Here is a 15,961-nt window from a genome sequence, read left to right as displayed (position 1 = left end):
CTCTCTTTTTAACAAAGTTATTCCATATGTTTTATCTACCATACTGATGTGTAAAACTTTTCATACAAAATTTTAAGGAAAAAAATTTCAACAATCCTTGTCCAGTGTGTTGCAGTACATTCAGTTGAGTCCACTTAGTATAACATATCTGTATGTCGTGTATGCACGTAAATAAGGAAAAAACAAAAAAGTATTAATTATCTGAAAGTCAAATTATGTATTGAAAGTTCAAGGTCATTAACCATTCATTTTTATTTATTTATTTATTTATCAGAAAAATATGTCTAGAGAACCCTTACTTTTATGAAGATCAGAGGAAATATGATCAGAAGTAAAAGCCTAAATAAGGAAAGATTTTTTATTTTCAAATACAAATGCACAAAAGATCATACAAATGAAAATTAATTCTATCTTCAAATTGCTATAGATTATCCTTATACTAATATATCACTAAATATGTGTATTCTATACATGAAACTTTTCAGATACAGCAAGCCCTAAATGCAGTTGTAGGAAAAAATAAGCTGATGTTAAACAGTTCACTCAAATACATTTAAAGAAGTTGAAAGAAAGAAAGAAACTATTTCCTAATGTTTTCTATGTATGTGCCTTCATGCATTTACAGATTATACTTTGCAACTCTTCTTTTCTTGATTTGTCATGGGAGAGAAGCTGTATTATTTCTTCCTGGACACTGTCCCAAAGTGGGGATGAGAACATCGCAGGGCATTAGCAGAAAGAGACAGAAGTAAACATTTGTGTATGAGAAAGTGTAGTAACTTGTGAAACGTTGAATAAACTGAGTGGTGAAATTTCTAGGCTAGCCTCTTGTCTGGTACTTCTTACAGGTTAGCAGCCTGGATTGTGCTAGTGCACCCTTCCTGACCTTTCAGAGATGCAGCATATATACCAGCTTTGTCTTGTCAGTTGAGAATCAGAATAATTCAATCTGAAGCTTGGAATTTAGTGGAAAACATGGTAAATCAGGGAAAAATGAAGAAAATATAGGAAATAGAGGAAACTCTGAATGAAGTATCACCCTAAAGGAAAAAAGAAAGTAACAAAAAACAAATAATAGTAAATATATATTTTTATATAAAGGAAATTTATTTACAGTTTTTATATCATCATTCTCTGAAATTTCTTCTTCCACTTGAAGTTTGGAATGAGTAATGCTGTGTAAAAAAATACACTTTTCACTTTTCATCTGTTTCTCTTTTCTGTCCTCAAAATAACATGCTAGCAAAACAGTTTTTATGGTCATCTTCATATATTTTAATGAAAACATGCTAACTTTCAATAATGATAACTATATGCAGGCAGAGTATAGGAATCTTATCTGTTAGGGAAGAGTGTCTTCAGTTGTGACAGATAGATAGATAGATAGGTACATACATGTATACATACATACATACATACATACATAGTCTAGGAACATGGAATAGTCTTTTAAAAATATTAAATGTGATCACTTTCCAAGATAAAATTGCTAAACCTACTGAACAGGAACTTTGAGAAAACCCTATGTACCTATGCCTCCCAAAGATTAAGTTTAGTTCATTGTACCAGTAATTGCATGGTGACTTGTAGATCACACTGGAGTGCTACAGATCTTTCCTGTCTTAACACAGTTAACTCTACGCTATTATCAGCATCATGGTGTGCTTCATAGTCCCAGAGCCAGATGGTATGGATAAGTTCATCGTATAATGTGCATCTTTAGTGCAGATTATTCTCTGTTGTGATATCAACTTTGTGATATCACAAAGAAAACAGCTATTTGTTTTTCTACAAACTCTTGAGTGCAAAATAACACATATACTGCCTATTCCAAGAGAGTTATGAACTGGGATGAAATAGGAAGCAAAGCCAAGTTGTCAGTATAAACTTGCAAATGGGAAGTTTCATCTATGCCTGATAAGCACAGTCTTTGTTAAAGATACGATGTTTTGGTTATAAAAAAAAACTCGACAGGCTAGATTGAGTTGTCAGCAATATTCTTTAAAATCACTATTGGTGTGTATATGAAAACATGCTTTTTTAGACTTGTAAGTAATCTTCCTGGGAATTCAAAGAATCATTTATATTGCACTTGTTTAATCTTCTAGATTTATTATTTTTCAACTGGATAAGTATGTGACTAATTATACTTACATTGGTTTTATTTAAGAAATAAATGAATTGTCAAATATTTCAAAGGAACATGTCACTAACAGTGAGGTATTCAAAGTGCTAGAATGATCAGAATAGTTGTTGTTGTTATTGTTGTTTTTCCTCCAACTTTCAAAATGATACTTTCCTTTTAAAATGTCCTATTCCATTCCCTGGGGCCATGTGTGTAGGGCAAGTTGTTAGGCAATCAAGCAAACTGTTGAATTACTATAGCACGTGAATCAGCTTCATGTACAAGAAAGGTAAGAACAGGTCTTTCAACAATAAGAGAAGAAAAACAGAATAGCATTTTTATGAAGTCAAGAATGTCAGGATCACAGTCCTATTAGCATTATCCGCAGAGTTATTTCTGTGGTGGGTAATTGAGATGATTAATTTTTAATTTATTTGCTTTTAATACTGTCATCTCTGCCTCTAGCTCTACATTCCTGGAAAATTTCCTTGTTCCAGCACGGATGTTCATCAGAGGAGTTGTGAAGGGCATGTGGCTAATAATTCCTTATTTTTTCCTATGATATTTTCCAAACTGTGGTACTTAGTTCCTTACTTACTGTTTAGTTCTTTGCAAAAATACCACGAGGAATAATGGTTATTCGCTGTAAATATTATGCTTCACTAATTTTATGTAACTTGTTCTCATTTTTCATGGTAACACAAAAGTAAAGATTGTGTTTCTGATTGTAATTGTGGTATGGGTATAGTTAGTTTTTGAGGCAGTTATGTATAATGTATGTGTTGTTCTTCTACACGAGACAAACTTTAACATGATATTTTTGAATGTGTTCAGATCCTTTACTGACAAGGAAACCACCAAAGTATTTTGCATAATTTAATCTTCTTGAAGCAAAATGAATACATCTTATTTCTGCTTTTTCAATACTTATTATTTAAGTGAAAATCATCTTTCAATATTTATTATTTTATTTATTTATTATATATAATTATTATATATAATTATAATAGTTATATAATTATTATTATAATTATATATAATACTATATATAATATTATTTATTTATTTATTTTTATTTATTTATTATAATATTTGGATACTTTTTTTTAATCTTTGAATATACATATCTGAGGGTATTTTTATGTTATCAACTAATTTAGCTGCCCAGTTTGTTTTTGCGTTGTGGTTTCCTATCTCCTGCATTTTGAAATGAAAAACAAGCAAACAAAATCAAGAAACCCATACTCTTTTATAACCTCTCTTTTGGAATCAATTAACATACTTCCTTTGAAATAATATCTGCATGCAGGTTTGGGTATAGAGTAATTCACGGATTGTTCAAAATTCAATCCCAGTATCACTGCACCAGTTTCCTCAGTCCTACATAATTCTCCAACACTCTCTGAAATCTTCTCAAGACATCCCTCTAAAATTCCTCTCAGATCAGAGGTTTCCAGAAAATATTTTAAGCCATTATCATCTCCCCAGCTATTTAAATTCCTTTTGTAACAGACACACTCAAATGTTTTCAAACAGTTCTGTTATTGATTCATTCTTGTGAAACTTGTTCTTTCTTTAGAACCATAGAACAGCTTGGGTTGGAAGGGACCTTAAAGATGATCTAGTTCCAACCCCCCTGCCATGGGCAGGGATGCCACCCACTAGATAATGTTGCCTAGAGCCTTGCCCAACCTGGTCTGTAACATCTCCAGGAATGGGACATCCACAACTTCTCTGGGCAACCTGTTCCAGTGCCTCACCACCTTCTGAGTGAAGAGTTTCCTCATAACCTGTAATCTAGACCTCCTCTCTTTTAGTTTAAAGTCATTCTCCTGTCATTGTCTGCCCAAGCAAAAGATGACTCTCCATCTTTTTTTATAAGTCCTCTTTAAGCATTGAAAAGCTGCAATAAGGTCACCTCTGAGCCTTGTCTTCAGGCTGAACATCCTCAGCTCTCTCACCCTTTCTTCATAGGAGACTATGAATAGATTTATGTCTACCTATCTTTTATGTTTGCTTAAGACACACATGATTTTCTCGGGACCCATTGCTTGGGCCCGTTGCTTGAGTTCTTATGGCATGCCTACATACTAGGATTTTTCTCTGGCTTGTGTTCTAATTTTATGTTAAAATTGTCAAGTCCCCGGAAAGCCCTTTACTTTGAGAATGAACACCACATTAACTGGTTAGGAAATAAATTTTTATATTTCATATAGTAGACCAACATGCAACAGAAGAAAAACTAAGCAGTAGTCAGGACAAATGAAAGCCCTGCCATGTTTTGCAGGATGTATCTGGTCAGATGCCACAAAGGAGATGAATGAACTATTTGCTCAGATGCAAATCATGTAAGATGGTCTTCCTTTCCCTTTCCCTTTCCCTTTCCCTTTCCCTTTCCCTTTCCCTTTCCCTTTCCCTTTCCCTTTCCCTTTCCCTTTCCCTTTCCCTTTCCCTTTCCCTTTCCCTTTCCCTTTCCCTTTCCCTTTCTCCTCTCCTCTCCTCTCCTCCCTTGCCCTCTCCTCCCTTGCCCTCCCCTCCCCTCCCCTCCCCTCCCCTCCCCTCCCCTCCCCTCCCCTCCCCTCCCCTCCCCTCCCCTCCCCTCCCCTCCCCTCCCCTCCCCTCCCCTCCCCTCCCCTCCCCTCCCCTCCCCTCCCCTCCCCTCCCCTCCCCTCCCCTCCCCTCCCCTCCCCTCCCCTCCCCTCCCCTCCCCTCCCATCCCCTCCCCTCCCCTCCCCTCCCCTCCCCTCCCCTCCCCTCCCCTCCCCTCCCCTCCCCTCCCCTCCCCTCCCTTCCCTTCCCTTCCCTCCCCTTCCCTCCCCTCCCCTTCCCTCCCCTCCCCTCCCCTCCCCTCCCTTCCCCTCCCTTCCCCTCCCTTCCCTTCCCTTCCCTTCCCTTCCCTTCCCTTCCCTTCCCTTCCCTTCCCTTCCCTTCCCTTCCCTTCCCTTCCCTTCCCTTCCCTTCCCTTCCCTTCCCTTCCCTTCCCTTCCCTTCCCTTCCCTTCCCTTCCCTTCCCTTCCCTTCCCTTCCCTTCCCTTCCCTTCCCTTCCCTTCCCTTCCCTTCCCTTCCCTTCCCTTCCCTTCCCTTCCCTTCCCCTTCCCTTCCCCTTCCCCTTCCCCTTCCCCTTCCCCTTCCCCTTCCCCTTCCCCTTCCCCTTCCCCTTCCCCTTCCCCTTCCCCTTCCCCTTCCCCTTCCCCTTCCCCTTCCCCTTCCCCTTCCCCTTCCCCTTCCCCTTCCCCTTCCCCTTCCCCTTCCCCTTCCCCTTCCCCTTCCCCTTCCCCTTCCCCTTCCCCTTCCCCTTCCCCTTCCCCTTCCCCTTCCCCTTCCCCTTCCCCTTCCCCTTCCCCTTCCCCTTCCCCTTCCCCTTCCCCTTCCCCTTCCCCTTCCCCTTCCCCTTCCCCTTCCCCTTCCCCTTCCCCTTCCCCTTCCCCTTCCCCTTCCCTTCCCCTTCCCTTCCCCTTCCTTTTTTTTTTTTTTCCCTAGTTTTGGATCGATAGTGTTGAGAAAATGCAAATTGAACTGCTATTTGGGAACTCTTGCTGTGAAGAAGGAAGCATTTGTTTATATTACTAATGCTAGTTAAACATTGGACAAACAAGGCCATTTGAATTACCAGAATTTGGATTTCCTTAAGGCCCGCTGGAGAAAAGATTTTAAATATCACAGGTATTCCTTCAGGCACATTCATCTTATAATTTGCTCATTAAAGGAGAAACACAAATGCATGAGTTCAAAATATCTGTGGGCAAAGCAGTTTTACTATTCTTTAGGGATAAATAAAGAAGCTAAGAATGTCATGTGACTGTGTTCAGAGACCATAGCCTAACTATGTAGAGTCTGTCTCAGGGATTGTGTATATTTCCTTGTTGACTGTCAGACTGATTCCTTTAGTACTTCATAGTTGTCTCAATGACTTTGGATTTTACATGACAGTAGGTGCTGGGATACTTACAGGTCTATTACAACAGAGAATGAACTTTTCATATGAGCACAAAAGGCAGATTTCTGTTCTTTTTAGTTTTAGAGACCATGATTGTAAATTTAATATTTTTCATCGATATTTTCAGGTGGATCTGGGGGGAAGACTCTCCACAACTTAGGACAGAGGAGGATGAGAATTAGTCCTTCTCTGAGTCCTGTCATAGCTGCCCAGAGAGTACTCAGAGAAATATATACATAATGACAATCTACATCACATTAATACCTTAATTCAAACAGCATTCTAGTTTCTGAAAGTCTATTTGTTTCAGTTAGAGTAATAATGACAATAATTTTTATTTTAATGTCTCATTTCTGGACACAGCTTGTGATAAAATTTCATGTGAGGATATTATAAAAGTTATTTTTAAGAGTATTAATGAGTAATTTGCTTAATTATTTCATTACATATTTTATATATTGTACTAAATATTGTAATAATTAGTAATTACTTAAAGGAGTAAAATGAGTTGTAAGATTCATTTTCTGTAGGTTTGGAGACTTAGTAGGAAAACTGTCCATTGTTTACTTTCTGAGAGTGGAATACAGGGCACTAGAGTTGGATTTTTCCTCAAATTGAAAATGGAGAGAAGAATTACATAACTTTAATAGTCTTCTGATCTCTTCCATAGACACGGACAACATGATCAGTCCTTTTTTGTCTTCCCTCTACACACATATGATTATAATAGAATGACATGTCATTGGCAAGAAATGACTAGTTATAGCGATGTATAAGGATATAACCACTTATATAATAGGGCAGAAAAAGAAACAAATGCAATAAAAGGGAAGATAAAATACTTTTTTTCTAACCAAATAGAAATGCATTGAAAAATCCAGATGTGGAATTTATTCATATAGCTTCTAGGGAAATTGTTTTATTTAATTATGTACTCTCTCAGCCTTGAAACTCAAAGTATTCAACATTATGTAGCCAATAAAAATGAAGACAAACATGACAACAGACAGTGATTTTAGTTTGGAATGCTGAGTAAATAATAACAAAGAGTGATGCAGAAGTATAGCAAGTAATAAAGTTATTTGAACTGAAAGGGTACTGCAGAAGAAATTCCTACACCAGAGCATACATGTTATGCATAAAGGGAGCAGTTCTACAAAATACTGTCAGGCCCTCTTCACAGAAATGGTACTCAGGAAAATGAATGATCCTTTTATTAAAACTGAAAGAAAGCATTGCTTCATGCTATATTTTTGAAATGAAAGATGAGATAGCCCTTCTGGTGCTAAAATGCTAAAATGCTAAAATGCTAAAAAAAAAAAAAAAAAAAAAAAAAAGGTGTCCTAAAATGCTAGATTTCTTCAAAATAAACTAATAATGACAATCCATTAAGCCAGGTATTAAAACAACTTTTGCAAAAATTGCACTATTTTGTTTAAACAATAGATAGACCAGAACCCATGCTACAAATCTGGTTGTCTGTCTTAACTCCACTGACTTCACTGAAGAATATTGTATTGAACTAACTGAGGACCTGATCTGATGTTAGTGTGAAAAGAAAAAACAAACAAACAGAAACGGAAACAAAACAAAACACCTTCCTGCTGCATTTTTTTTAATGGTTGTTGTTGTTCTTGTCGTTACCAAAATGTAACAGATGAATGCAGCAATTAATGAAGAACATACAAATACATTCTAATTACTTATTACTCTGTTTTTACTATGCAATTGTGAATTATGTGTGGGTTTTTTGTTTGTTTGTTTGTTTGTTTGTTTTTGGCATCTTAATTAAAGGACACAACAGATGGTGAAAGCTTACTCTGTATTAAAACAACTTCAGCTGCCTACTGACTATACACTTCAAGCAACAGACATTTCATAATAACAGAGCTAATTGTTCAGCCAAACACTTAGGACATTCTATGGAAATTCATAGAATTGTAGAATCACAGAATGGTTTTGGGTTGGAAGGACCTTAAAGATCATCTAGTTCCAATGCCCCTGCCATGGGCAAGGACACCTTCCACTAGGTCAGGTTGCCCAAAATCCCATCCACCCTGGCCTTGAACACTTTCAAGGATGGGGCATCCATAGTTCCTCTGTGCCTCATCACCCTCAATTTTTATAAAAATAGTCATTGTGAGCTATGTGGCTTCTACATTTTTTTTTTCTTTTAATTTCATATCATCTCATCATTTCATTTAATCTGTTATCCACTGCATAGATAAGCATTAGATTGCTAAATTCAAATGAAGAGGACAGAAGTTTAGTTTCTTGGGTATTTGTGAAAAGGTGAAACAGATTGTAAGGTAAAACTCCCAATTCTAACCAATTCTAACCAATTCTAAACCATTTTAGAAATGGAAGCTTCAATGAGGTTCCTCCTCTGTTGTCCACATACACTTCATCCAACAAAAAGGTCACCTTACATTCTTGACAGCAATTGGGTTTTACTGAAGTAGTAGACAAAGAAAGGTACATCTCCTAACTGCAGATTCTGTAAGGTCTCCTACTAAGACAATGTTTAATATTTCCTTTTTCCTAAGATGTAAGAGCAATATGTGGAAAGCAGAACACCAGAAAATAGTGATAAAACAAAGATACCAGGCTATCATTTTAGTTTTCTGTGGAACTCAGAAGCATTGGCCTGCTTCCCCTGAATATTTTAGATGGCCATTTCACAATTCCGTATGTTCTCAGGTTAGAAGAGCCCATTAGGTTCATCTAATGTAGCTTCTTCAAAGCAAAGATTTGGGCTATCCAAACTAATCTGTAGGGAACAGTTTACTATTCTACGCAGTGCCACACACTATTGTAATAATGTGCATTCACTCATACAGAAATTATGGTTTTATGCAAAAATTATTGGATGACATTTTTCCTTCTATGTTATGTGGACAGACTGAATAGTTTAGATATCAGGTTAGTAATGGTTCCTTCTGATTTGAAAATTGGTGAATAAATCTACAAAACAAAAAGGTTGGGAAAAAAAAAATAAACAAAGCCAATCAGAAACAAACAAACAAAAAACTACTACCACTTCAAAAAACTATATGGTGGTCCACTGTGATGCTAAATAGAAACTGTCTGGTATAATGGTATCAGACACGGGATACAGGGATGCTGTCTAACTCCCAGGTCTCAGTGAACCCATTAGCTATGTCACAACAGTTTACTAGGGAATATCTGAAATTGAATTGCTAACATAGTGTAATAGGTTTCTTTTGGAAGAAAATCTTTATATATGGGGTAGAAGGAGTTGTAGTTTATTCTGATATCCAATTCCAGATGACAGCAAAATACACCATGGCATCCACCTACCTCAGCATTATGGGACTTGATTTTTAACCACTTTGACCACATTTCACAACTATTTTTCTAATATTTCCATGTCCTTATCCTGCTAGAATTTAGCAACACATTACTTATTTAATACATGAAAAAAAATTACAGTAATTCACCCCAAGGATTTCTTTCTTCTACTTCTCCACATACATCATGAATATCAAACAAACAAATAAGCCAAATGTGACTTTAATCTCTATATTCAAGAATTCATCTTTTTTAATGGGAAACAGGACTATGTCTCCTGTTTAAAGAAACTCACTTTTTAGGAGTGAGCTCATCAGGATAAAAGCTATATAATGTCTTTATTCATAAAATGCAGATAAATGATATAAGCTGGTGTAAAATGGAAATAGACAAACACTGGTCCTTTAATATAATGACCACCCTCTTAAATTTGTATTCAATATCTCTGTTGCATCTGGAATTGTCTACTATTTTATTGCGTATAACAAAATGAATCTAATAAGTATGTGACCTTAAATTATATAAAAATGCAGAAAATAGTTATTGGAAAGAAGGATTTTTAAATTTCAGCTTTGTGACAAATTGTAAGTAACACTAACTATATGTGATGCTTGTATTAGCAGTATTTTAATTATACATAGTTGTGTGGCACTGCTGCTTAATCATCAGTAAAATGTAGACTAGAATACCAAAGAAGATCAGAGTAAAAGCATTTGTAGCTCACTTTGTCAGATATTGGTACAGTGATACAAATAGTAACTCAGTAAATATATCAGGTGATATATATGCCTGATATATATATATATATATATATTTTGTCAGGTACATATTGTCCATAAATTAAATGTAGGCTTTAGTTATTATAATGGTTTATATCCAGTATGCAGTGAAATACACAGCTCCATGGCTCCAGCAGGGGCTGAAACCCTCTGCTTTACCCTGAAAAAATATAAGCACAAAATTAGTAGCTAAAAAAAGAAGTAGATAATGATACTCAATCAGTAGAGATCAAGCTCTCAAGCCAATAAACCAGTCATGCTTCTTTATGTTAAGCAAGCTAAAGTTATTGAAGTGTTTTCTGCATGCTGAGCATATACTGGAGCTTTTGGAAAGCTTGTACTGATTTTGCTAACTGACAAATAACGTTTTTCAAACGTACTGCTGAGGGCAATATTCCATACTATTTTTTTCTGAGGAAAATGAGGTTGCAAATGCAAATTCAGAAAAACAACATTCATATACCAGCATTTATCACTCAGCAGTTAGAATTGATTCAAATATGCTAATACATGCTATCATTTCCCTACAGAGTTGTAGTAAAATACTTTTACAAATTACTTTTTTTTTTCTCCTGCTTTTTCATATTGGAGATACATACTGTTTTTTCCCCACTACATTTGCTTGTTTTCCTCATATACAGGAAATGTTATTGCTCTGAATCCCTGCAAGTACAAAAAGTGTAGCAATGTTGAACTCAGTGAAGAGCTGGCAAAAAGCAGCACTACTGAATATGCAAACCTACTGAGATCTGGTCCTGTACCAACAGATTCATTGTTCTTACTTTTACCTCATTAGCACCTAGTGATGTGAAGCAAGACTGATGTGTGAGCAGTTAGCTGCAGGTGTGTACATCCAATATGGAAATAGTTTGTGACAGGAGTTCCCCAGTGAAATTGGATTCCTGTTTTTATAAGTCTGATCATGAGCTAGAGAAATTAAATTACAGAAATAGGGTCTGTAGCTGAAAGGAGCACATGAGTCTATGTTTGAAAATTTAGAATGCAGCACAAATGACAAAATCTGAATATCACTGATATGCAGGGAAGACTATGCCAGCTCAATGAAAAGAGCAGGATGCTGTTCTACTGCTGCTAGAGAAACCCCTGAAAGAAAAGCTGACCAATCAACATATACTTGCTCATCCTATCTGCAGAAGAGTATTTGTAGAGATCATGCAGTATCTGCTTTAAATATTGGCAAAGTTAAACCGATATGCATATACTAGAGTGATTATTTGAAGCAATGGTCTATATTCAGACAGGGCTGCTACTCTGTGGAATGCTGGCTATTTAGTCACTGTTTGCATAGGGAGTTACCAGTTTCTTAAATGTCTAAGCAAAGGCCCTCCTTACAAGCATATAACTACCCCACTGTAAACAAGCAAATGTTCTCTAATGTAAAAATGAGCAGGGTTTGCATGCAGAATCTAATCTTCCAAAATTATGCTAAAACTGATACCTTGTCACTGACGCTGCTGAGTTCAGATGAAAAAATGAGTTTGAATGACAGTCCACATACTGCAGATATGGTATGCTCTTAAGACTGACACAAACTAATAGATTACAGCTGTACCTGGTAGAAAACAGTCCGTGATTATCAGAAGGGCATGCTCCTGAGGCATACTATTACAATAGAAGGAAAAGAATCTAGCCAGGCTAAGGATGTGCCTTTTTAGGAAGACAGCTGAGTATCGATCCTAAATTAATTTTTGACATGCTGGCTAATAAGTCAAATTTTCTCAAAATTCACAAAATTTTAGCACTGTAACCTCATCAAAAGCATTTTGCTTGTTTGATATACCATACAGCTGATGACTAATAGATGGCAATGAACAAACTCTAAAAGCAGCTTTCATTGTTACTATATAAGAAATTTTAGTCTCCAAATCTCTGGACCGGAAGACTTCACAATTTTTTTCATATAGCATTTAGATGTGCTCTCTCTCTGTTACATGACAGAAGTTGGGGTCCTGTTTTGCAACTATGCTGGTTTCCTTGCACAGTAGAGCTGTGCAGTGAAGCATTCAGGACCTTTCAGTCTCAAAACCATACTAGACTCTGTAGATATGCAGCTAAGAAGAAAGGTTTGAATGTGGGTGGATGGATGGATGGAGAGAGAGAAATATATGTAGACAGAAATAGAAATATACCTTATACAATACAATACAAAGTTATACAATAAACTTTGTTAGTTTTGTAACAGATTAATCTTATTCATGTTCCTGTCTGAAATCACACCTATTAAATCATCGTTGACTTACTGTTTTCATTATAAAAAGTTTGTTGTATCTTCTTACTGTCTTTAAAAGATTCCATTTCTTTTACTTGAACTGTATCGTCTAGTCACGAAGCATCTGCATTTTCTTCTCTCACTTTTAGGACACTAGTTAAAAGACCATAAACCTTCACACAAGCATGAAGGAAGAATGTTAAATGGCATTTAAAATATTTTTATTGAACTGCAAATTATTCTTACAAGGCAAAATTAAAATTTCTAGTCAAAATGACCATTCAGTCTGACATGACAGGACGTCTTTCTAAATTAATATCTGTCTTAACTATTAGTCTAGTACTAACTCTCAACACAGTTGTGAGTTCCACCAGCCCCACTCTTTGACATCTGTACATTATTCATATATAACTGATTATGAAGAGCCGTATAAAGCTTTGTTTTCAGCAAAAGTGACCATCTGATTGAGTTTTTGCTAAGAAACAGTTTATTCTGGGTGGAGATCCTGGAATCTTACCCGCCAGTCCATGACTTCTTGTATTGGAATGTTGCAGTTTATACCAAGGATAGTTGTAATGCAGAGCATGACTTTTTAAGAAGGAACAAGACTACATTAGAAATAAATTGTTTAGAGCAGATCCTCTGAATAAAAATGTAGGAAATATATGTATTTTTATGGATGCTAATGTGGGGAGAGGGGATGTTGTCTTTCTGACATTCCTATTTACTTCCATTAATTGCAGTATTCATACACGGTCAGATTCAGGTTCCCTTGATATCACTGAAAAAAACAAAAACAAAAACAAACAAACAAACAAAAACAAAACCTATCAATTTCAACAGAAACAAGCCAGTTTCATAGATTTTTCATGCTAAGTGAAATTAACCCATTTGAGCAGAACATAAAAAGCTCAAAGAGCAGGACATTATAAATCTCACTGGAAAATCAGTGGAACACTGGTTTCAGAGAGTTATGAGCATTTTTATGCTAGAGGTGAACTACATTAGCATAGACATGAGATCTTATTTGCCACCAGATTCACATGACAACAAGCCACTGATTAGTTAGGAAGATGTCATAATCTATTCCAAATTGAATATCACTGTTTAGATATATAATTTTAATAAAACATACAGTTTTCTTATATCTGTAGAAAAATAGCATAAAAATATAATTGCTTATTAAAAGCAAGAAGACTGGTTTTAAAACAACAACAAAAAAAGAAAAGAAGGAAGTCTATTTTTTCTTGCTAAAATACATTTTTATCATGTTGGTTGATCTGTTATGCATTTGAGTTGATAGGCATAAGTGGATTGATTTCTATAAATTTCTATTTCTATACTTTGTCATCCCAAAGCATCTTAGCTACTATATTAGAATGTTAACTCAGTACTCTTTGAAGTGACTTTCTAAGTACCTATTGTCTTAGGATGGACTATATTTCCAGGTTGCATAATGTTGCTGTGGTATCTTCACACAAAAATTATTGATATTATTATTATTCTATTAATGTTGTTAAATTTAAGGCAAGATTATCATACTTTTCAATTTTTATGTCATTTTCATTGCCTGGCCTGCAAAACAGGAGAAAGTCAAAGATGAAGCACTCTCTCTCAATTAGCTTTTTACTTTATAGCTACCATTCTTGCTCATCTGGTATATAATTAATGAAAAATAAAATTGTAAAAACCTGTAAGATTTTATGGTTTTAATTTCTTTTATTATATCTAGGGTACACCAGTCCTATTTGTTTCTTTCTTGTAGTCCATCATTCTGAAAGATTAGCTAGCGCACAATACTGCCAACTGTACTATATAATATTTTATATTACTCTCTAAAAAACCTGCTGTAATCATTTATAATTCAACTCGCAGCATCTGGACAGAGTCCCATGTCCTATATTTTGTCCTTATATCTCTGTTATTGTGTACTGTTTGCTATGTCTCGCATAAATGAGATGATTCTGATCCCATAAATTAAGATTTTTTCTTCACAACCATTCTTTGACAAAATACATTTAGTTTGCTACTATTTAGTGAATTCCTCCTCCTCCCTCTTCCTCCCCCCCCCCCCAAATTCTAATCCACTCTTTTTGTGTTCTCCTTCTTGCACAGTTTGTTATCACCATCTGTTTATGGCCCGTAGAATCCTCAGTTTCTCTGATCCTTTCTCTTTAATCCTGCGTGTCACTTCCTTTCTTCCATACCTCCTGTTCAGCTTTCCATGACCTGTCTTAATTTAGTTTACTACTGCAGCAGAATACTAAAGAAAAAAAAAAAAGATTACATACTGATTAGTTCAGCAAATTTTGTTGTTAAGAGATTTATTAATCTCTCCACTGCCTTTTTTCTTTCTTTTTATTTCTTTTCTTTTCTTTTTTTTTCCCTCATGTTTCCCCCACAGCCCAACAGGTTTTGGAAACTACTTAAACAGTTACTATGCTTGTCTTGTCATTATTTCTACGCTGAACATTTCATTATCTAGTTTAAGTAAGGGATATATGTGAAACTTATTTCAGCAAATACCCTCAGCATTATCCCTGTAAAATAGACATTAAGTAGCCTCTCCTTTTAGTTGTTAGACTTCTTAACCGTAGTCATTTCCTTGTAAGTTTTAGTATTAGAGACACTGGAAGCCTGATATAACAGGGAAGAAAGATAGTAAAGAATCATTTGTGGAAACAGCATTGTTATTTAGGATTGAAATCATAATTGTACTATTGTACTGTTCATTCTTTTCCATGAAGCATATGCATTCACCAAATCTCTCTCTTTAAATACTTTTGTAATTCCTTTATGTGACACACTACTCATTTATGTGAGAAACTGTCCTATCATACTACTCCTGTACAAGCAGACCTTTGAGTATTTCTTCACATCTTTTTCACCATCCCCCTTTCCTCTTCTGCATTTGCACCCTTCTCCCTCCCATTCCACTCTTCTTTTCAGCATTGAACAACAGAAATGTTCTCTTCAATAGAAGCTGTTCTCTTACCCTAGCATTTCCCTTAAATCCTATCTACACGAGAATCTTTAGTTTCTGTATGATGATTTCTTTCTACTTCTGATTCTAGCATGGTTTTTATATAAAGCTACATATGTCATTAAGTTTTAATATCAGCTCTTTCCCTTACCACAGGCACAGTTCTGTCCTCCTAATTAGCACCACCTTTGTCTTCTTTCAACAGAATATCTACATATCTATATAGATTTATCTGTGTATCTATATAAATAATACAATACTACTAATACTATTAATAATTAGAAAAAGACTCTTCACTAAGAGGCTGGTTGGGCGCTGGAACAGGCTCCCCGGGAAAGTGGTCACAGCACCAAGCCTCCCAGAGTTCAAGAAGTGTTTGGACAATGCTCTCAGACGTATGGTTTAATATTCAGGTAGTCCTGTGTGGAGTCAGGAGTTGGATTTGCTAATCCCTGTGGATCCCTTCCAACTTGGGATATTTTATAATTCCATGATTCTATATACACATATATATGCATACCATAAGGGAATTAGAGATTACTGTGATGGGAATGTCTGATTCCCAAGACTAACAAGTCAGACCAATTATAAATT

This window comes from Anser brachyrhynchus, assembly GCF_964034855.1.
Source record: "Anser brachyrhynchus genome assembly, chromosome: 1".
In the NCBI taxonomy this organism is placed as follows: Eukaryota; Metazoa; Chordata; class Aves; order Anseriformes; family Anatidae; genus Anser; species Anser brachyrhynchus.
This window is presented reverse-complemented; position numbering follows the sequence as displayed.